The sequence below is a fragment of the Bos indicus x Bos taurus genome, chromosome 1, assembly GCF_003369695.1.
Source record: "Bos indicus x Bos taurus breed Angus x Brahman F1 hybrid chromosome 1, Bos_hybrid_MaternalHap_v2.0, whole genome shotgun sequence".
In the NCBI taxonomy this organism is placed as follows: Eukaryota; Metazoa; Chordata; class Mammalia; order Artiodactyla; family Bovidae; genus Bos; species Bos indicus x Bos taurus.
Genome location: NC_040076.1, coordinates 64359658 through 64384065, shown reverse-complemented (window position 1 = coordinate 64384065; position 24408 = coordinate 64359658). Strand labels below are relative to the sequence as shown.

Sequence of the window (24408 nt, the reverse complement as noted above, 5' to 3'; positions counted from 1 at the left end):
ACCTCTGCTCTGGTTCTGTTGTACCTATAAAACTACATGTGTATATGTATTATATATATATATATAAAACCTGTAAAACTACACATATATATGTATAAAACACACACACATACATATACACCCTATAAAACTAAGCCACATAGCCTGTTGCAGTCTCCAGGGGAGCTTATACCTCAGACCAATGAAGCCTTGACTTCCCAGTCTCCCTGTGTTCCATTTTGATGCTGTTGTCAGGCCTGAACACCTTGACAAAAGTGTCAAAACAAAGCGTCTCAGAGAGGCCCCTTCTGTGGATCAGGCATCAGAGAGGGAGGGACTGCCTGGCCTGCTTTCCTGCTACACGTTAACCCTTCTTCTTGCTTGAGTGGCACGCTTCCTTCTGGCAGGCTTCGTAGGTGGTGCTAGTGATAGAGAACCTGAGACGCAGGTTCAATCCCTGAGTCAGGAAGATTCCCTGTAGGATGGCATGGCGACTCATTCCAGTATTCTTGCCTGGAGAACCCCACGGAGAGAGGAGCCTGGCGGGCTACAGTCCATGGGGTCGCAAAGAATTGGACACAACTAAAGTGACTTAGCATGCACACTTTCTTCTAGCAATTTTGAGGTGGGAGGAGTGGGCTTCCACCGGAGAAGAATGGGTTGGCAGCAAGTGGGAGTTACAGTGAGATCTGGGATTTTGAAATGCATAAGATCAAAGAAAGCTTTTGTTAGAAAAAAGTGCTACTCCTCACATTAGAAAAAGACAGGACGTGTCAGATAAAATGCCAGTGTTTGTGACACAGTTACATGAAGGCTTAAACGGTGTTACGTTCACATGTTCAAAGCCTCCCATCTCTGTCCTTGTGAAAGAGACTCAAACTCGCCAGTCTGAGCCTGCTGGAGGAGGATGAAGCTAGGTAGGCCTGTCCCACCCACACTGCCCTCACAGGGGCTGCTGGTTGGACCAGGTCCAGGTGCCTGCCAGCAGTCCATCAGCTTCCTGGGCCTGTGGGGGATGGTGTAATTGCTCTCTCCAGTGCACTGGATCTATTGACCTGTTCAGATCCTTTCCAGGTGAATCTGAATGTCAGAAACACAGATGAGGCCAAGTTAAAGGGCCTGATGTCTGGGCTGTTGCCTAGGGGTCCACCAGATTCCAAGAATACTAGAATGTTGTTGGAATAGATCAGTAATGAGGTAAGCCATAAATTGTTTTCTTTCCTACCGAGGTAGTCCTCACCCTGAGGTGCAGATTTAAAACATATATTAAGTTAACCTTAAAGATGAATTCCAACAGACATTAGGTGCAGATAAATATTGATTCCACTTACACAAGGTACCTAGAATAGTCAAATTCATAGAATCAGAAAGGACATTGGTAGATGCCAGGGGCTGGGAGGCGGGGAGTGGGAATGCAGAGTTAATGTTTAATGAGGAGAGAGCTTCAGTTTAGGAAGGTGAAAAGTCAAGAGGTGGGTGACGGTGAGAGTGCACAAGAATGTCCTTAGTGACCCTGAGCTGCACAGTTAAATATGGTTCAAATAGTGTGTTTTATATTATGTGACTTCTACCACGAAAAAAAAAACAAACCCATTTTAAAAAAGCCTCCTTAACAGTGCTGACTAGTGTCTGTGGAGCGATCAGGAGCACTCCTGTGCCTATACACAGGGCCACCTCACCCGACCACCTGTAGGCGTATGGGATCAGAAACGGAGTCGTGTGTGCTGGAGGGTTGTTTGCATGGAATGAGTGGACTACTTTATTATCTAAACATTTTACTTTTCAAGAAGTCATCTGGGTCGAAAATTGTGCAGAGTAAATGACATATTTTGACTGTGAAGTGCATGTCCACAGACATGTGAAAAGATGCTCATGTTGCTAATCACTAGGGAAATCAGAATCACAATGAGACCTCATCTTACATCCTATCTTACAGACAGGATGGCTGCAATCACAAAAACAGAATAACAAGTGATGGCAAGGATGTGGAGAAATTAGAACTCTTGTGTATTGCTAGTGGGAATACAAAATGGTGCAGGTACTATGGAAAACAGTATGGAGATTCCTCAGAAAATTACAAATAGGATTGCCAAAGATCGAGCAATTCTACTTCTGGGTTGAAAGCAGGGTCTTGAGATATTTGCACACCCTTGTTCACAAGAGCATTATTCACAACAGTCAACAGGCAGAAGCAACCAAAATATCCATCAACAGATAAATGGATAAATAAAATATGATATATACATAATGAAATATTTTCAGTCTTGAAAAGGAAGGTAATTCTGACACATATTACAGCATGAATGAAACTTAAGAACATTATGCTAAGTGAAATAAGCCAGTCAAAAGGACAAATATTGTATGATTTGACTTATATGATGTACCTAGGGTAATCAAACTCATAGAAACAGGAGTGGAATGGTGGCAGCGTGCAGCATGGTGCCTGCAGTTAGTAACACTGTATTATTTGAAAGTGGCTGAGAGCATGTCTTAAGCATTCTTACCACACACACAGGAGTTAACTTTGTTCACTTTGTGAGGGGTCAGATGTGTTAATTATCTTGATCTTGATAATCACTCTACAGTGTAAATGTACATCAAATCGTCACGTTGTACACTTTAAACTCACACAATTATATTGCAATTATTTTTTCAATAAAGTTAAAGTAAGTAGGATGGTGGTTGCCAGGGGCTGTGGGAAGAAGGGAAAGGCAAGTTGTTGTTTAGTGAGTATAGAATTTCAGTTTTATAGGATGAAAACATTCTGGAGAATGATTGCATAATATAAATACACCTAACATCATGAGAAACGCTGGGCTGGAAGAAGCACAAGCTGGAATCAAGATTGCTGGGAGAAATATCAATAACCTCAGATATGCAGATAACACCACCGTTATGGCAGAAAGTGAAGAGGAACTAAAAAGCCTCTTGATGAAAGTGAGAGGAGAGTGAAAATGTTGGCTTAAAACTCAACACTCAGAAAACTAAGATCATGGCATCTGGTCCCATCACTTCATGGGAAATAGATGGGGAAACAGTGTCAGACTTTATTTTGGGGGGCTCCAGAATCACTGCAGATGGTGACTGCAGCCATGAAATTAAAAGACGCTTACTCCTTGGAAGGAAAGTTATGACCAACCTAGATAGCATATTTAAAAGCAGAGACATTACTTTGCCAACAAAGGTCCATCTAGTCAAGGCTATGGTTTTTCCTGTGGTCATGTATGGATGTGAGAGTTGGACTGTGAAGAAAGCTGAGCACCAAAGAATTGATGCTTTTGAACTGTGGTGTTGGAGAAGACTCTTGAGAGTCACTTGGACTGCAAAGAGATCCAGCCAGTCCATTCTGAAGGAGATCAGCCCTGGGTGTTCTTTGGAGGAAATGATGCTAAAGCTGAAACTCCAGTACTTTGGCCACCTCATGCGAAGAGTTGACTCATTGGAAAAGACCCTGATGCTGGGAGGGATTGGAGGCAGGAGGAGAAGGGGACGACAGAGGATGAGATGACTGGATGGCATCACTGACTCGATGCACACGAGTTTGGGTGAACTCTGGGAGTCGGTGATGGACAGGGAGGCCTGGCATGCTGCAATTCATGGGGTCGCAAAGAGTTGGACACTACTGACCAACTGAACTGAACTGAACTGAACATTACCAAACCACAGACTTGAATTAAGTTAAGATGGTAGGTGAATACTAAGTATATTGTACACAGTTTTAAAAAATCACCTGTCACTAAACAGCTGTTGATCAAATATTTAGAGAATGTGAAAAGAGAAGCCAAGCATCTCCTCTGGTCAGTGGCTAAGACTTCACTCTCCCAGTGCAGGGGCCCTGGTTTGATCCCTGGTCAGGGAACTAGATCCCATGTGCTGCAACTGAGAGTTTGCTTCCTGCAACTAAAGATCCCACAGGCTGCAAATAAGACCTGACAGAGCCAAATAAATATATGTTTTTAAAAGTGATTATACTCTATTTCAAAGAAGAGAGAGAAAAGCCAAGATATTGGACCAGCATGGGTGCCCACAGATCTCAGGCACACAGAGAAGGTGGACAGCCAGGAAGGGCTGTGAGGAGGCCACAGCTATGAAGCAGAGAAGCAGCCAAAAGCAAAATACCAACCGTGGTTAAAAGCTTTACAGTGAGGGATAAAAAGGTACCCAGGTCAGTTAAGCTGCATTTGACCCTGGATGGCCTTAGTTTTTAAACCATGTTTTAGCCTCTGGGAGGCATTAAAGTTGTTGTGCCCCTTCTCTCCAGGGCTGCCTCAGAAGCCCCACTGCTTAAGCTAGCCCTGCACCTGCTTCTCATCTAGGATGCGGGTTCTCCAGCTTTCCAGGAATACAGATCACCTGAGGAGCTTGTTAAAATGCAAATTCCAATCCCTGGATCAGGGTGGGCCTGAGCCCGTCCTGCCTTTCTGACTGCTCTCTGGAGCTGCTGGTTTGCACCCACACTGAGCAGCAAAGACCTACAGAGTCAAGCAGCCAGACAGAAAATCAGCAGGACACAAAAAGGATGTGATGGAGAACATGATGGAGTAATGGGCAGAGGGTAAGATAATGAAAACATCTTTGGCCTTCTGGGAAATAGAGGAGATGGGCAAATACATGCAAATGACTGGCGTCATGAATTGTTTAAAGTCAATATACATTTTGGGGTAAGACAGACCCTTCCCAGGAAAAGGATGTGGGGAGGAGTTACATATACATTTAATCTTGAAATGAGTCGAACTGAAAAGCTTTGAAACCTGGTTACTGAGATTATGGGAAAGAAAGAGTGAGCATTTTGGAGTTGAAGCCGTAGTCTAAATGAAAGGGAAAATGGTAGAAAAATCATGTCCTTAGGTATATAAAGTCTCAGAAACAGCAGGATTATTTTTTGTGTATATACGTCTTATTTCTGTATATGTAACATGTATATTTTATAATATGTATATATCTGCGCGTGCACACATACACACACGTACACACACGTGTGTGTGTGTGCGTGTGTGTGTGTGTGCCCAGAGGGTAAAGAGGGAAAAAAAGCAGGTTAAAGGAAATTACATAAGAATTGAATTTCTAAGAAGTCAACAGTGAAACTTAAAAAACCTTGATTTGTTCAATGAAGGGAAATGTTTGGTAAACTTACCAACTCACATTACACAGGTTTTTTTGTTTACCAAACGATTTCAAAATCATCTCACGTGGAGATGCTGAGGTGGGCAGAGCAGGGCTTATCCCCAGTTGAGCAGGGCAGGGCAGGTTGTATTATGTTTTTAACAAACGAGGAAATTGGGGCTTTGAAGGGTGTCCAAGGTCACAAAGGTAGTAAGCAATAGGCCTCTTCTTTCCTCTGTTTTCTGATTATTTCTATAGTGCAAATAGATACAATATGGAAAGTTAAATTTTTGTCACAAAACTCATGCGGATAAAATGAGATCATATATTTACAAATTTTTTTCAAATCAATCAAATACTCTGAACAAAAGACTCCTCCTCCTTGGCCCTGGCAGGGGACAGACACCCAGAGGAAACAGAAAAAAATCACCTTGTATGAATTTAACTACGAGAGGCTGGCTGCTATCTTTGGCCATAAATGAAATTTGGCCTTTGTGCTTCCTGGGACACAGTTATCAAAGAGGTCAGAAGGTTCATTCCTTGACTTGGATCAGCCCAAGTCAAAAGTACACCTCTACCCTCTTCCAATATTTAACAAGGTACACTGACCTCTGATTTAACTGCCTGTCTCTTAAACATGCATGTGAAGTGCTCTTATTGCCTGTAGTTTTATAGTTTGGCTCTTTGTTTGGAATGCATAGAGACCTGGGAGAATTGTTTCATATATTACATGAAAGGTTTAGCTGTGTCTCCTCATCTTAACTATCAGTTGGGTATTCAGTTTGTTATTTTGATGTTTCACAGACGCTCAGGAGGTATGGCAGGTACATGAGCGGGTATCAGGTGGCAGACAATTCTTCCCAACCCTCTTCAGATCAAAAGGCCCCAGTGTGCAAGAAAGAGTCCCACACACATTCCTGTGTTATTCCCAGGTTGTGACCAGGGCACAACCCCAGCCCCAAAGAATCCTTCAGAGACGTCTCCAAGACATATGAGTTCACAGTATGAAATAACAATGAATTAAAATCAGGAACATGACAAAAATAATTAAGACACCTAAGTGTGAATGGTATTCCTAGAATTGTGCAGTGTACAACATATACAACTGTACACATCAGCCCTGTGACTGTCCTCTGTCGTGGCTCTAATTTAGCACTGTGCCAGAAGGCCATGAAGGCAAGACCAGGAAAAAAAAAAAAAAACCACTGTGTAAAAATTAGAAAGAACAAAACTCTTGTTACATATGTTTAATAAGTCTACCAAGAAATTCTAAAGGAATCAGCAGATCAACTTTTACAACAATTAAGAGAATTCAGTGAGGTGACAAGATGAAATATCACAAAATAGCTAAACAAAACAGATTTTAGTGGGAAAAAATCAATTAGAAACAATTGGCTCAAGAATGGGAAATAAATACAAAATAATATAGAATCCAAGGATAGACATGTAAAATAAAGAACTTAGTATGTGACAGAGGTTTACATTTCAAATGAATAAAGACAGACTTTTCAATAAATGCAATTGAAATAATTAATAGAAATAAGTTCCAGGTAGACTGAAAACCTACTTTTTAAATGATAAAAATGTGGCCAAATATTGATATAATCTTGGCTGTTGAAAAGGCTTTCTTATATAAGAAGTAAAGAGCATAGTCCATAAAGGAGAAAATCAATAAAAAGACCTACATCAAAATAATAATAGCAAAAACTATATTAGTAAATACTTCTGTTGACTAAAAACCTGATGCAAAGTTAAAAACACAAGTGACAGTTTTAGAGTACTGTGTATATATCAAAGGGTTGTCATCAAGAATAAATATTAGACTCCTACAAATGAGTGGGAAAAGATAGACCAGTATAAAATGAGCTAAAGAACAGACAATTAAGAGGGAAATAGAATGGTGAAGAATTATTTTTTTAGAAAATGCCCAGCCTCGCTGGTTGTTATAGGTTGTGTCTCTGAGGACCTCAGACTGTATTTGGAGACAGAATCTTTCCGTTCAGTTCAGTTCAGTCGCTCAGTCGTGTCCAACTCTTTGCGACCCCATGAATCACAGAATCTTTAGACAGTGGATTAAGCTCAAGTCTGGTTGTTAGGGTGAGCCCTAACACAATATGATGAGTCTCCTTGTAAGAAGAGGAACGTGGACACAGAGACACCGGGGATGGACTCACAGAGGAAGGCGCCATCAGTGAGCCAAGGAAAGAAGGTTCAGGAGAAACCAAACCTGCTGACACCTTAATCTTGCACTTTCTGCCCTTTATGTGAGAAAATAAATTTCTTTAGTGTAAGCCATCTAGTCTGTGGTACTTGCCAGTCTGGCAAACTAATATATTAGTAATCAGGGAAATTTAAATATTTTTTAAATGGGCTACTGTTCTCATACATCCAATTGGAAAAGTAATCAAATGCTTAATAAGTAGCAAGCATCAGGGTGTGGAGGAATAGTAGCTGTTGTTCTCAGCTGGAGGGAATATAAAATGGTACAGGCACTGTGGCAGGCCATCTGACAGTCGTAAAAATTTAAGTGCATGTATTCTATGATGGAGGAATTCAGCTTCTCAGTAGCTCCTCTAGGGAAACACCTGAAGGTGGGCATGAGAAGATGGAAACAGGAAAAGTCACTGTAGTGTTGTTGGTAAGAGTGAAAACTTGGAAAGAGCTAAGCTACAATATTTATCAAAAAGGAAATGGCTGAATGAAAGAATTGTATTCTGCAATAGTGTGTAGCAGTTAAAATTTCCGTAGATGCAGAAAGTCTCCACATGGAATATGGGAAGGGAAAATTTGCGTGGAATATCAAGGCGAATAGTAAGACAATGCATATAGCATGTTAGGACATATATGTATGTGTGAATGCAAAGGAGACCATCCAGCAGTAAGCACACGAAACTGATCAGTTACTTTTGGAGGAACAGGGGATCTGCACCAGCAGGATGGCTAACAGAGAATTTAGCTATAAAAAGTCATCTATAAGACTTTTTCATTTCACAAGAAGTGTGTATCACTTATTGCATTTGTAATTTTTACAAGCTATTACTAACCATGGCTTAGGCAGTTTTGTGGTTGTCTATTAGGTTTATTCCATAATAATTGAGAGACAAGTTAATACTTTGAGACTAGGAATTGGCAAACTTTTTCTGTAAAAGGCCAGGCAGTTAATACTCCAGGCTTTGGTGGCTACATCAGCTGTTTTGTAACTACTCAGTTCCGCTGTTATAGGGCAAAATCAGCTATAGCTAATGCCACATAATGAATGAGCACGGCTGTGTTCTCATTAAACTTTATTTATGAAAACCTGGCTCACATTTCACCTGTGAGCCACAGTCTGCCAATTCTTTGTTTAGACTAAGTTTATTATGTAACTAAAATGTATTTTAAATAAATATTTAAATTCATTTAAATATTTTAAAATGCATTTGAATATTTATATAAAAATAATCTTTCTTATTAACCAACTAATTAAATAAGCAGTAGCCTCTGGGGCCTTGCTTTGAATATTTTAGGCTTTGGCCATATCATTAGAGACCAAACACCCATCCCAGTGGAGATAATCCATTGACCATGACCATCTTGGTGGTGACCGTCACCCTTCCCAGCATCAGAGTTGCACAACTATCCATGGGATGGCAATGCGGAGGATAGTGCTTGCCAACAGAGTCAAGATTTGGTGGCCTCAGAGGTGACTCCTGAACCTCCCTAGATGTGGAGTTGCCTTAAAGCAGAGTCTCTGGCCATAGGCTCAGCCAGGCTGGACTGTGAGGTGGGGTTAAGAGGGCTTGATGGCATTGAGCACATGGAGGAGAGGCTCCGTTCTGTGGGGCAAGGTGCCTTTCCTGGCACGAGAGACAGCAAACTCACTGGTCCAAACCCAGCTTTGCCCCAGGGCTACTCAGGGTGGGGCTGGCCTTCGAGGGACCCTCTCTGAGGGTGTGAGGCCCTGTGACGGTCATGCTGCTTTGTCTCAGCCTTGGTTCCAAGGTCTGCCAGCGCTAACTCAGCAGGCTGCGAGGAACCAGGGCTGGGGCTCTCCCGGCTCCTGTAGCTCCAGCGCTCACAGTCCCCGACATTCGTATTTTCTGGGTCAGGAGACTCCAACTGTATAACAGAGAAGGGGCTGATTGTATGTATGACTCATGGTGGTACATGAGAGGCTTCCACTGTGATTATTTCTCTAGGCGGCAAGTGAGGGATAAGGAAGCATCATAAATGAGACAATATTAAGTGATTGCCTTCATGGCTTTTTTTCATTCTGGAAATGTGGAGAACAGCAAGGCCAATACATACACACCCCGTTGTGACTGCTGACCTCAAACGAGATACATTTGTGTTCCCACGCATCTTTCACATGGAACTGGGGGTGATTCGCCACCAGCAAAAGAGAGAGGAAAAACCATACCTGTTAGGTAGTGACTTCTCTGCTCCAACTTCTCCTTTGAGGTCTACTTTCTTCCCCTTTGAGGTCCACTTTGAACAATCAGGAATAAAGGATCAATCAGAACATCAATATCCCTGAAGTGGTTGCCTTGTTAAAGACTGGAGCATTAGCTTGATCTTTTGCTTTCCTCAGGAGTGAACACTCGGATAGGAGGCTACGGCTACAGCTCCTGCTGCAGTCAGGACAGCGCTTCCTCTTCCCTGTACTATAGTCACAGGTTATTATTTCCCAGGATCTGAGCCAATCTTGTCTCTCAACCACATTTCAGTCCAGGCCAGAGGTAGGCTGTAATGGCCTCCATCTGGCACTCCTAAGTCCCAAGTCCAGCGCTTGAACTTGCAAATGACCAGATTACCGTATTTACTCTCCATTATGTGCCCCCCACTTTTCCTCAGATGTCTTCACTGTAAAACAGGAGAAGGGGAGGAATGTTGCTAGCTTCTGCTTTGTCTAATCAGTTCTGAGCAAATTTCGTGTATCTGAAGGGCTCTGCATTTTAGACCCTGAGGTAAAGCTAATTTGAACTTAGGTCTCAAACACTTCTTCCTTTGTCTGAAGCTACCTTGCCTGACAGTGTTACTTGACTTGACACTTCATGTTTGTGTAAGAGAGAGGCAAGCATAAGGGAGAGGGAAAGATGGTGAAATGAGGGGTCTGAGCACAGCTCACAGGAGTGTAACCTGTGGCTCTGGCCTAAGGACAGCCAGCTGACCAGGAGCAGGCAGCATGGACCATTGGGAGAGGTTCTCAGGGTTCTTCCTTCCACCAGGCCCTCCCAGCAGCCCCTTACTCCTCAGCCTGAGCCTCAGGTTCCCAGCACCAGCTGCTGATGGCTGTTCTAGCTCTCAAGGGAAAAGAGGAGATGAGAGCCTGAAGTGCTGAGTGTCACAGGATATGTTTCTTTCACTTGCTTTGTTTTTAAGGATGCTTTATGGAGATGTGGGGAGTGAGCTAGATACATGCTTCAGACAACAGTAAGCAGGGTGCTGGCCACGAAGAGAAAGGAACGGGGGAAGCGGAGAGAAAGGGGAGCAGAACTGGTTAGACAGGTGGGGGAGAGAACTGTGTGAAGATTGGGGCTTCCTTACACTATTTCCTGATTTAAATTGTTTTTATTTTGAACTCAGGTCTTAATCCAGCCCTCCTGATGAGAATAGCAAGAATATCTAAGTACAGTTTTTGTTCGGTCTTTAGTTAAGTTGGTTTCTTCTCTTCCACTCATTTTGCCCCTCCCAAGGGATAAGGAGGATTTGAGTCCAGGGTTTCCTAGGGGTCAGCATTTCTCAAGTGCTTGCTTGCTTTGCTCTTCCCAGCCAAGTGCAGAAAATAGAGCAGCTCGCACAGCCCACTGTGAAAGGTCTGCAGCAGGGGTGGTGACCAGTACCCCCGAGCAGGGGGCTCTTTTCTTTCTGTCAAGTCCTGATTGTCCACAGGGGATTCTGTTAAGACTGGGAAATGTGGAATTACATGGTTGGGAGGTGGACTTGGGTAGGAAGGACCTAGTGAAATACTGGATTTGGGTCCCAGGGGATGCAGCCTCTCTGGTGTGCCCTGGGGAGTACGGGCTGGCCTGGTGGTGCCTCCAGTGCCCTGAGAAGCTATAACCTAAAGATCCTGAACACAGCTATAGGGGTTGGAAAGCTGAAGATGGTTAAGAACTCATCCCAGGCAGCTTAATTTGTGAGATTCTAAGTAGGTCTTTCTGGGAGCACAGAAGATCTTTAAGGGTAGGGAAAATATTCTTATAAGATACTGTAATGTTAGATACATGTCATTATACATTTGTCCAAACCCAAAGAATGTACAACTCCAAGAGTGAGCTCTATAGTAAACTCTGGATTTCGGATAATTATGATATGTCAATGTAAGTTCATTGATTGTAACAAATGTCCCATTTTGGTGAGGGTTATTGATAATGGGGGGGGGGGTGGCCTGTGAATGTTGAGAACAGAGAGTATATGGGAAATCTCTGTACCTTCCTCTGAATTTTGCTGTGAAACTAAAGCTTCTCTAAAAATACCCAAGTCTTAGAAGAAAAAAAACTAGGCCTTTTTGTAAAGACAGGCATTTCCAGGGTCAGGAAAAAAAATCTCAGCTTAGGTAGAGGCTTCCTGGTGGCTCAGCAGTAAAGAATCTGCCTGCAACGCAGGAAGATGGGAGAAATGGGTTCAATCCCTGGGTCGGGAAGATCCCTGGAGGAAGGCATGGCAACCCACTCCAGGATTCATGCCTGGAAAATCCCATGGACAGAGGAGCCTGGTGGGCGACAATCCATAGTCACAGTGTCGGACACGACTGAAGCGACTTGGCATGCACACAGCTTAGCTAAGGCAGCTTGCCAGAAGCTTGAGTCACGGGTAAAAAACATGGCTTTCCTCTCTCAATCCTTCCTGGCTCACACGGTCCTGGCCTTATCTCTCTCATAAAAACAGCAGATTATTTACAGGAGGAGCAGAAACTGAGAGCCACTCAGTGGTCATAAAAGTAGAGAAACTGCTCTCAGGTTTCCGCAGGGATCTTCTGGATTCCTTCTCCTCTGGATCTCATGTGTGATCAAAAGACGGAAGAAAGGTGGCAGGACCGCCTGGCTTCTGGAGTCTGTAAGGGCAATTTTTACTTTAGGCACAGCTCTAAACTAAGAAACACCCAGAGAGTACACTCTAATTATTAAGAAGAGCACACTGATGCTCCCAGATAGTCAGCCTCAAGCACAGCTGAGAAGTAGGAGAAATGTGAGTCCTCGGCCTCCGTTCTACTCTTTTGCAGCAGCCAGAACACCGACTCAATGGACATGGGTTTGGGTGAACTCCAGGAGTTGGTGATTGACAGGGAGGCCTGGCGGTTCATGGGGTCACAAAGAGTCGGACACGACTGAGCAACTGAACTGAACTGAGCTAATCTGAAGAAGAGTGAAACCCTTAAGCCACTGGCAAGAGAAAAGTAGAGCTGATAAGCATAGGGAGTTCCCTTAGTGTGAATCCACTTCATGTTTTACCTCCCTCTGAGGAATTGTGCTTATGCTCCGTCGGTTGTGCCTGACTCTTTGTGACCCCATGGACATATGATCCCCTGTCCGTGGGATTCTCCAGGCAAGAATATTGGAGGGGGTTGCCGTTTCCTTCTCCAGGGGATCTTCCCAACCCTGGATTAAACCTGTGTCTCTTGAGTCCATGCACTGGCGGGCAGATTCTTTACCACTGCACCACCTCAGTAATCTTCTTGGCCTCTTTGTAGTTTCCTGTTTGTAGGAAAGCAAAGAAGAGATCATAAAGCATAGTCATTTCACCTTATTTGTGGCTCACAAAGTACATTTCTTTCTGAATTAGATCAGTCTCACCTTTTCTCTCCCTGTTTACAATGTCTTACATTGTGAATCCTTGGCAGTATTTTACACTTTTCATAGCGATCAATGGTGCTTTCAAGAGCAGCAGGTAAGTCATCCTCTTCCAGATATAGGGTGACCAATTTAAGGTGGAGTATTTGTATTTAAAAAAAGAACAGAGAGAGTCAACTAAAGGAGTCATGTGCGGACAGGGAATGTTGGCCGCCCTCCCAGGTCTACAAGGATCAAGCCATTAGCCACTGCAACAGTGCTCCTGAGGGGAGTTCAGGGAGGAGAAAATAGGGAGCATCCTGTGCTTCGGACACTGGCCCTCCATACTTACGATGCGTATCTAAGGAATAATTTCAGTGAGTCCAGACTCTTGCATCTTCCTGTACACAGAAAAGCACTAACATCATTAACATAAGATGTCTGTTCTTTGTGATTCACAGTAATCTTTTGATGTTTGACCATGTGTTTGTTTTCCAACCTCGAACTCCATTATATCCCGGCTCATCCTTTACCTCATCAGAGTAGCTTCCCAGTGCTATTTGAGAAGCTGTCTTTCAGGAGGCTATAATCCTCAGTAAAATTCCCCAAGTAAAAACTTTCATTAATGGTATAAATTCAGGTTGAGCCTGAGGGAAATAGATGTTTATCAACCAGACAGGTATCCTTCTCAAAATCTCTTAGGATTCCCCTGGGGTGTGCTCAAGGAGGCCCCTGGAAAAGGGGGCAGCCAGGGCAGGGAATATGGAGGTGCAGCTCTTGTCCTCATGGGGCAGTCTTGGGGGGACCCTCTCCCTTTTTGTCCTTGGATGGAGATAGTAGAGAAGGACCCAAGAAGACTAAGAATAGGAACCTTCTCTTTTAACGTGGTTCCATTTTTCATAAGTGGAAGCAGTGCCAAGAATATTCCCTTCCTAGAAATGACTTAGGGGAGTCACTAAACTTGAGCTTCAGCTGTTTCAGACCCTATAATTGCTCCAAGGCACCATCATCAATCATACTTGTGAAGCTGAATCTGGCTTCTGTACCCCAACACCAATTTAAATCTTGCAGACAGAGTTTGGGGTGAAGTAGAAAAGAATAGCTTTATTACTCTGCCAGGCAAAGGGGGCCACAGTGGGCCCCTCAAATGCCATGTGTCTCTATATGGAGGGGGTAGTGAAGAGTTTTATTACAATGGTTCAAAGAGGGTGTGATCAGCTTGCGGCTATTCTTCTGATTGGTTGGTGGGAGGTAATGAGAGTCAGCACCAATCAGGCTTCTGTGTCTTCTGGGGTCTATGTATTTGTGGGCAGCATGCCATTAGCTTCTCCCACCTGGTGAAGTTTGTGTATCCGCAAAACAGCTGATAGATATTGTTATGTATATCTCTTGAGGGGGAACCAGAATCTTGTCCTGAGATTGCACTACTATTTCTTGACTGTTCCTCCTCTGTCTCTGTATTCCCTCCCTTCCCTACCTAGCATGTTTGAACTTGCCCTTGGAACTCAGGGAAGGTCATGGAGGCTGTTGCTGCTGCTAAGTCACTTCAGTCATGTCCGACTCTGTGCGACCCCATAGACAGCAGCCAACAAGGCTCCTCTGTCCCTGGGATTCTCCAGGCAAGAACACTGGAGTGGGCTGCCAGTTCCTTCTCCAATGCATGAATGTGAAAGAATGAAGCCTATTTCCTGTAATCAGTAAGTGGAGGACACAGAAAGGCTTTTGTGCCCGTGAGCCCCACAGGTCCTGCTCACAGTATCAGTTGGAGCCCCAGTATCTATCTTCTCGAGTCTTGGAACTCATTTATGAATTATACTGCAGAATATGATACCTGTGCCTGATCGTAATCCCCCTGAGGGCAGAACCCCTGACCTGTACCACATTCATTTGGTGGGTGCTCTGTTTGGTTCAGTAATTCTTTTAAAGATAGTCTTTCCTGACACTGAGCTCTGTTTTGAATGAAAAGGAGAAAAAAAAAATCAGCTCATAACCATCTTGAAAGACTCTTCTTTGCAGCTCATGAATAAATCATTATTAATGAAATAATAATGATATTAATAATAATATTCATCATTAAATGAAACTCATGCTTCTTATTTATTATTAAATGAATTAATGCTCAAATGAGTTGTTCAGTTGCCCAGTCATGTCCGACTCTTGCAACCCCATGGAATGCAGTGCATCAGGCCTCCCTGTCCTTCACCATCTCCCAGAGTTTGCCCAAGTTCATGTTCATTGTATCTGTGATGCCATTCAGCCATCTCATCCTCTGACTTCCTCTTCTCCTTCTGCCCTCAATTTTCCCCAGCATCAGGGACTTTTCCAGTGCGTCATCTTTTTGCATCAGATAACCAAAACACTGAAGTTTCAGCTTCAGCATAAGTCCTTTCAGTGAATAGTCAGGGTTGATCTTCCTCAAGATTGTCTGGTTTGATCTCCTTCCTGTCCAAGGGACTTTCAGGAGTCTTCTCCAACGCCACAGTTTGAAGGCATCAGTGCTTTGGTGTTCTGCCTTCTTTATGCTCCAGCTCTCACTACCATGTATGATCACTGGGAAAACTATCGCCTTGACTATATGGATCTTTGTTGGCAGAGTAATGTCTCTGCTTTTCAACACATTGTCTAGGTTCGTCATCGCCTTCCTGCCAAGAAGAAATCGTCTTCTGATTTCATGGCTGAAGTCACCATCCGCAGTGATTTTGGAGCCCAAGAAGAGGAAATCTGTCACTACTTCCACCTTTTCCCCTCCTATTTGCTGTGCAGTAATGGGACCAGATGCCATGATCTTAGTTTTTTTTTAATAATTATTCTTAAGCCATCTCTTTCACTCTTTTTCTTCACCCTCATCAAGAGGCTCTTTAGTTCCTCTTCTGCCATTAGAGTGGTATCATCCACATATCTGAGGCTGTTGATGTTTCTCCTGCCTCTTGATTCCAGCTTGTAACTCATCCAACCTGGCATTTCTCATGATGTGCTCAGTGTATAGATTAAACAAACAGGTGACAGCCAACAGCCCTGTAGTACTCCTTTATCTTGAACCAATCAGTTGTTCCATACAGGGTTCTAACTATTGCTTCTTGACCTGCATACAGGTTTCTCAGGAGACAGGTCAGATGGTCTGATATTCCCATCTCTCTAAGAGCTTTCCACAGTTTATCATGATCCACACAATCAGAAGCTTTTTGTAGTCAATGAAGCAGAGGTAGATGTTTTTCTGAAATTCCCTTGCTTTCCTCTATAACCCAGCAAATGTTGGCAGTTTAATCTCTAGTTCCTCTTCCATTTCTAAACCCAGCTTGGACGTCTGGTCTTGGTTCACATAATGCTGAAGCCTAGTATGCAAGATTTTAAGCATGACCTTACTAGCATGGGAGATGAGTGCAGTTGTTGGATGGCTAGCACATTATTTGGGGACTGGGATGAAAATTGACCTTTTCCAGTCCTGTGGCCACTGCTGTGTCTTCCAGATTTGCTGACAATGAATGCAAAACCTTTTATGGAGATGAAAGTAAAATCTGATGCTGCAAAGAACAGTATTGCATAGGAACCTGGAATATCAGATCCATGAATCAAGGAAAATTATACATGGTCAAGCAGGAGATGGTAAGAATAAATATCTACATCTTAGGAATCAGTGAAATAAAATGGACGGGAATGGGTTTAATTCAGATAACCATTGCATCTACTACTGTGGGCAAGAATCCCATAGAAGAAATGGAGTAGTCCTCATAATCAACATCATTAAAACCTACTTTTAATTTATTACTAAATTAATTAATACTCAAATGAGTAGAACCTCTTAAATTTCAATTTTTAAAACTTACACAGTGGTAGTAGATGTCATAATAGAGATAAATTATATTTTGACAATAATGAAATAATAGAATATTAAATATATATGGAATTGTTGCAGGAAGGGGGGACCTGTTCCAGGGCCCGAAAGAGGGCTCTTGTCTAACACTCGGAAATGAATTGTTGGAGGAGACACAAGTACTGACAAAGCAAGAGATTATTGCGAAGGGGCACCTGGGTGGAGAGCAGCAGGGTAAGGGAATCCAGGAGAACTGCTCTGCCATGTGGCTCAGAGCCTCAGGTTTTATGGTGATAGGATTAATTTCCAGATTGTCTTCAGTCAATCATTCTGACTCAGAGTCCTTCCTGGTGGTGAGCGTATTGCTCAGCCAAGATGGATTCCAGTGAGAAGGATTCTGGGAGGTTGGTAGGACATATGTACCTTTCCTGAATTCTTCCAGTTGGTGGTAGCTTGTTAGTTCCGTGTTCCTTACCAGGATCTCCTGGTAATTCGTGCAAGTGGCTACTGTCTTGCCTGTCCAGTGTGGGCGGTTTCAGTTAGTGTTTCCTCTAACAGAATTATCTAAAAACTAAAATAAACCACTATAATGTTTAAGAGGAATAAAGGAATTGAGGGGAAAAGGTGAAAATCTGGAATCTGATAACACAATGGTGCCTCTTTCTGGCAATATTAATGACAGTGACCTTCTCTCAACAGCTGTAGCTTGTTTCCTTAGTTTTCTTTTATTTTTTGCGTGTGTGCTAAGGCACTTCAGTCATGACCAACTCTTTGTGACCCTATGGACCATAGCTCACCAGGCTCTCTGTCCATGGGATTCTCAGGCAAGAATACTGGAGTGGGTTGTCATGCTCTCCACCAGGAGATCTTCCCAGCCCAGGGATCGAACCTGTGTCTTTTATGTCTTCTACATTAGCAAATGGGTTCTTTACCTCTAGTGCCACCTGGGAAGTCCTTTATACTTTGTGTATATTTAAAATAACCTTAAAAGCTTCTTTTAAGTTAATTTATTTTTTATTGAAGGATAATTGCTTTATAGAATTTTGCTGTTTTCTGTCTAATCTCAACATGAATCAGCCATAGGTATACATATATCCCCTCCCTTTTGAAACTCCCTCCCATCTCCCTCCCCATCCCACCCCTCTAGGTTGGTACAGAGCCCTGTTTGAGTTTCCTGAGCCATACAGCAAATTCCCATTGGCTATCTATTTTACATATGGTAATGTAAGTTTCCATGTTACTCTTTCCATACATCTCACCCTCTCCCCATGTTGTAAGTCTATTCTCTATGTCTGTTTCTCCATTTTTGCCCTTCAGTACCATTTTCTAGATTCCGTGTATATGTGTGAGAATATGGTATTTATCTTTCTCTTTCTGACTCACTTCACTCTGTATAATAGGTTCTAGGTTCATCTACCCCATTAGAACAGACTCAAATGCGTTCCTTTTTATGGCTGAGTAATATTCTACTGTGTATATATACCACAACTTCTTTATCCATTCATCTGTCGGTGGACATATAGGTTGCTTCCATGTTCTAGCTATTGTAAATAGTGCTACAATGAACCATGGGATACATGTGTCTCTTTCAATTTTGGTTTCCTCAGGGTATATGCTCAAGAGTGGTATTTGCTGGGTCATATGGTCAACAAGAGTCCGAAATGCAGTACTTGGATGCAATCTCAAAATGACAGAATGATCTCTGTTCATTTCCAAGGCAAACCATTCAATATCACAGTAATCCAAGTCTATGCCCTAACCAGTAACGCTGAAGAAGCTGAAGTTGAACAGTTCTATGAAGACCTACAAGACCTTCTAGAACTAACACCCAAAAAAGATGTCCTTTTCATTATAGGGGACTGGAATGCAAAAGTAGGAAGTCAAGAAACACTTGGAGTCACAGGCAAATTTGGCCTTGGAATACGGAATGAAGCAGGGCAAAGACTAATAGAGTTTTGCCAAGAAAATGCACTGGTCATAAAAAACACCCTTTTCCAACAACACAAGAGAAGACTCTGTACATGGACATCACCAGATGGTCAACACCGAAATCAGATTGATTATATTCTTTGCAGCCAAAGATGGAGAAGCTCTATACAGTCAGCAAAAACAAGACCAGGAGATGACTGTGGCTCAGATCATGAACTCCTTATTGCCAAATTCAGACTTAAATTGAAGAAAGTAGGGAAGACCACTAGATCATTCAGGTATGACCTAAATTAAATCCCTTATGATCATACAGTGAAAGTGAGAAATAGATTTAAGGGACTAGATCTGATAGATAGAGTGCCTGATGTACTATGGAATGAGGTTCATGACATTGTACAGGAGACAGGGATCAAGACCATCCCCATGGAAAAGAAATGCAAAAAAGCAAAATGGCTGTCTGGGGAGGCCTTACAAATAGCTGTGAAAAGAAGAGAAGCGAAAAGCAAAGGAGAAAAGGAAAGATATAAGCATCTGAATGCAGAGTTCCAAAGAACAGCAAGAAGAGATAAGAAAGCCTTCTTCAGCGATCAATGCAAAGAAATAGAGGAAAACAATAGAATGGGAAAGAGTAGAGATCTCTTCAAAAATTAGAGATACCAAGGGAATATTTCATGCAAAGATGGGCTCGATAAAGGACAGAAATGGTATGGACCTAACAGAAACAGAAGATATTAAGAAGAGATGGCAAGAATACACAGAAGAACTCTACAAAAAAGATCTTCACAACCCAGATAATCACGATGGTGTGATCACTGACCTAGAGCCAGACATCCTGGAATGTGAAGTCAAGTGGGCCTTAGAAAGCATCACTACAAACAAAGCTAGTGGAGGTGATGGAATACCAGTTGAGCTATTTCAAATCCTGAAAGATAATGCTGTGAAAGTACAGCACTCAATATGCCAGCAAATTTGGAAAACTCAGCAGTGGCCACAGGACTGGAAAAGGTCAGTTTTCATTCCAATCCCAAAGAAAGGCAATGCCAAAGAATGCTTAAACTACCACACAATAGTACTCATCTCACAGGCTGGTGAAGTAATGCTCAAAATTCTCAAGCCAGGCGTCAGCAAAATTGAACCATGAACTTCCAGATGTTTAAGCTGGTTTTAGAAAAGGCAAAGAGAGAAGAGATCAAATTACAAACATCTGCTGGATCATCGAAAAAGCAAGAGAGTTCCAGAAAAGCATCTATTTCTGCTTTATTGACTATGCCAAAGCCTTTGACTGTGTGGATCACAATAAACTGTGGAAAATTCTGAAAGAGATGGCAATACCAGACCACCTGAACTGCCTCCTGAGAAATTTGTATGCAGGTCAGGAAGCAACAGTTAGAATTGGACATGGAACAATGGACTGGTTCCAAATAGGAAAAGGAGTACATCAAGGCTGTATATTGTCACCCTGCTTATTTAACTTCTATGCAGAGTACATCATGAGAAATGCTGGGCTGGAAGAAGCACAAGCTGGAATCAAGATTGCCGGGAGAAATATCAATAACCTCAGATATGCAGATGACACTACCCTTATGGAAGAAAGTGAAGAAGAACTAAAGAGCCTCTTGATGAAAGTGAGAGGAGAGTGAAAAAGTTGGCTTAAAGCTCAACATTCAGAAAACGAAGATCATGGCATCTGGTCCCATCATTCATGAGAATTAGATGGGGAAACAGTGTCAGACTTTATTTTTGGGGGGCTCCAAAATCACTGCAGATGGTGATTGCAGCCATGGTGAAATTAAAAGAGGCTTACTCCTTGGAAGGAAAGTTATGACTAACCTAGATAGCACATTCAAAAGCAGGGACATTACTTTGCCAACAAATGTCCGTATAGTCAAGGCTATGGTTTTTCCAGTGGTCATGTATGGATGTGAGAGTTGGGTTATAAAGAAAGCTGAGCGCTGAAGAATTGATGCTTTTGAACTGTGGTGTTGGAGAAGACTCTTGAGAGTCCCTTGGACTGCAAGGAGATCCAACCAGTCCATCCTAAAGAACATCAGTCCTGGGTTTTCATCGGAAGTACTGATGTTGAAGCTGAAACTCCAATATTTTGGCCACCTGATGCGATCAGGTGATTCATTTGAAAAGACCTTGATGCTGGGAAAGATTGAGGTCAGGAGAAGGGGACGATGGAGGATGAGATGTTTGGATGGCATCACTGACTTGATGGACATGAGTTTGGGTGAACTCTGGGAGTTGGTGATGGACAGGGAGGCCTGGCATGCCTCAGTTCATGGGGTCACAAGGAGTCAGACACGACGAGCAACTGAACTGAACCGAATAATGAATGATGCTGAGCATCTTTTCATGTGTTTGTTAGCCATCTGTATGTCTTCTTGAAGAAATGTCTGTTTAGGTCTTTTTCCTACTTTTTGATTGTGTTGTTTGTTTTTCTGGTATTGAGTTGTATGAGCTGCTTGTATATTTTGGAACTTAATCCTTTGTCATTTGTTTCACTTGCTGCTATTTTCTCCCTTTCTGAGGGTTTTCTTTTCACCTTGCTTATAGTTTCCTTTGCTGTGCAAAAGCTTTTAAGTTTAATCAAGTCCCACTTGTTTATTTTTGTTTTTATTTCCATTACTCTAGGAAGTGGGTCATAGAGAATCTTGCTTTGGTTTATATCATCGAGTGTCCTGCCTATGTTTTCCTCTAAGAGTTTTAGTTTCTGGTCTTACATTTAGGTCTTTAATCCAGTTTGAGTTTATCTTTGTGTATGGTGTTAGGAAGTGTTCTAATTTCATTTTTTTACATGTACCTGTCCAGTTTTCCCAAAACCATTTATTGAAGAGGCTGTCTTTGCCCCATTATATATTCTTGCCTCCTTTGTCAAAAATAAGGTACCCATAAGTGCATGGGTTTATTTCTGGACTTTCTATCCTGTTCCATTGGTCTACATTTCTGTTTTTGTGCCAGTACCATACTGGCTTGATAACTGTAGCTTTGTAGTATAACCTAAAATCAAGAAGCTTGATTCCTCCAGCTCCATTCTTTGTCAAGACTGCTTTGGCTATTTGGGGTCTTTGGTGTTTCCATATGAATTGTTAAAGTTTTTGTTCTAGTTCTGTGAAAAATGCCATTGGTAATTTGATAGGGATCGCTGAATTTGTAGATTGCATTTGGTAGTATAGCCATTTTCACAATATTGATTCTTCCTATCCAGGAACATGGAATATCCCTCCATCTGTTTATTTCATCTTTGATTTCTTTCATTCAGTTCAGTTCAGTCGCTCAGTTGTGTCCAACTCTTTGTGGTCCCCTGAATCGCAGCACGCCAGGCCTCCCTGTCCATCACCAACTCCCGGAGTTCACTCAAACTCATGTCCATCGAGTTGGTTATGCCATTCAGCCATCTCATCCGCTGTCATCCCCTTCTCCTCCTGCCCCCAATCCCTCCCAGCATCAGAGTCTTTTCCAATGAGTCAACTCTTCACATGAGGTGGCCAAAGTACTGGAGTTTCAGCTTTAGCATCATTCCTTCCAAAGAAATCCCAGGGCTGATCTCCTTCAGAATGAACTGGTTGGATCTCCTTGCAGTCCAAGGGACTCTCAAGAGTCTTCTCCAACACCACAGTTCAAAAGTATCAATTCTTCAGCGCTCAGCTTTCTTCACAGTCCAACTCTCACATCCATACATGACCACAGGAAAAACCATAGCCTTGACTAGATGGACCTTTGTTGGCAAAGTAATGTCTGCTATCTAAGTTGGTCATAACTTTCCTTCCAAGGAGTAAGCCTCTTTTAATTTCACCATGGCTGCAGTCACCATCTGCAGTGATTTTGGAGCCTTAAAAAAATAAAGTCTGACACTGTTTTCATTGTTTCCCCATCTATTTCCCATGAAGTGATGGGACCAGATGCCATGATCTTCGTTTTCTGAATGTTGAGCTTTAAGCCAACTTTTTCACTCTCCTCTTTCACCTTCATCAAGAGGCTTTTTAGTTCCTCTTCACTTTCTGCCATAAAGGTGGTGTCATCTGCATATCTGAGGTTATTGATATTTCTCCCGGCAATCTTGATTCCAGCTTGTGCTTCTTCCAGCCCACCATTTCTCATGATGTACTCTGCATATAAGTTAAATAAGCAGGGTGACAATATACAGCCTTGGTGTACTCCTTTTCCTATTTGGAACCAGTCTGTTCCATGTCCAGTTCTAACTGTTGCTTCCTGACCTGCATATAGGTTTTTCAAGAGGCGGATCAGGTGGTCTGGTATTCCCATCTCTTTCAGAATTTTCCACAGTTTATTGTGATCCACACAGTCAAAGGCTTTGGCATAGTCAATAAAGCAGAAATAGATGCTTTTCTGGAACTCTCTTGCTTTTTTGATGATCCAGCGGATGTTGCCAATTTGATCTCTGGTTTCTCTGCCTTTTCTAAAACCAGCTTGAACATCTGGAAGTTCATGGTTCACGTATTGCTTAAGCCTGGCTTGGAGAATTTTGAGCATTACTTTACTAGTGTGTGAGATGAATGCAATTGTGTGGTAGTCTGAGCATTCTTTGGCATTGCCTTTCTTTGGAATTGGAATGAAAAGTGACCTTTTACAGTCCTATGGCCACTGCTGAGTTTTCCAAATTTGCTGGCATATTGAGTGCAGCACTTTCACAGCATCATCTTTCAGGATTTGAAAGAGCTTAACTGGAATTCCATCATCTCACCAGCTTTGTTTGTAGTGATGCTTTCTAAGGCTCACTTGACTTCCCATTCTAGGATGTCTGGCTCTAGGTCAGTGATCACACCATCGTGATTATCTGGGTCGTGAGGATCTTTTTTGTACAGTTCTGTGTATTCTTGCCATCTCTTCTTAATATCTTCTGCTTCTGTTAGGTCCATACCATTTCTGTCCTTTATCAAGCCCATCTTCGCATGAAATGTTCCTTTTTCAAGCCCATCTTCGCATGAAATGTTCCTTTGGTATATCTAGTTTTCTTGAAGAGATCTCTAGTCTTTCCCATTCTGTTGTTTTCCTCTATTTCTTTGCATTGATTGCTAAGGAAGGCTTTCTTATCTCTTCTTGCTATTCTTTGGAACTCTGCATTCAGATGCTTATATCTTTCATTTTCTCCTTTGCTTTTCTCTTCTCTTCTTTTCACAGCTATTTGTAAGGCCTCCCCAGACAGCCATTTTGCTTTTTTGCATTTCTTTTCCATGGGGATGGTCTTGATCCCTGTCTCCTGTACAATGTCACGAACCTCAGTCCATAGTTCATCAGGCACTCTATCTATCAGATCTAGGCCCTTAAATCTATTTCTCACTTCCACTGTATAATCATAAGGGACTTGATTTAGGTCATACCTGAATAGTCTAGTTGTTTTCCCTACTTTCTTCAATTTAAGTTTGAATTTGGCAATAAGGAGCTCATGATCTGAGCCACAGTCATCTCCTGGTCTTGTTTTTGCTGACTGTATAGAGCTTCTCCATCTTTCTCTGTAAAGAATATAATCAATCTGATTTTGGTGTTGACCATCTGGTGGTGTCCATGTGTAGAGGCTTCTCCTGTGTTGTTGGAAAAGGGTGTTTGCTATGACCAGTGCGTTCTCTTGGCAAAACTCTATTAGCCTTTGCTGTGCTTCATTCTGTATTCCAAGGCAAATTTGCCTGTTTGTTACTCCAGGTGTTTCTCGATTTCCTACTTTTGCTTCCAGTCCCATATAATGAAAAGGATATCTTTTTGTGTGTTAGTTCTAAAAGGTCTTGTAGGTCTTCATAGAACCATTCAACTTCAGCTTCTTCAGCATTACTGGTTGGGGCATAGACTTGGATTATTGTGATATTGAATCGTTTG

The 24408-nt window shown here is 42.4% G+C and overlaps 1 protein-coding gene across 4 annotated transcripts in view; it reads right to left on the bottom strand.

Annotated features, from left to right (window-relative positions):
• NR1I2 (nuclear receptor subfamily 1 group I member 2) overlaps positions 1 to 10000 on the bottom strand; it is a 33194-nt gene extending 23194 nt beyond the window's left edge. For 2 of the 4 annotated variants that reach the window (XM_027529899.1, XM_027529980.1), the window contains exon 1: positions 9482 to 9985. The gene's annotated coding sequence lies outside the window, so the exon portion shown is untranslated. Of the gene's footprint in view, positions 1 to 9481 lie in introns of all 4 variants that reach the window. The other 2 variants (XM_027530047.1, XM_027530103.1) reach the window with 2 other exon arrangements.
• Positions 10001 to 24408: the final 14408 nt, after the last annotated feature.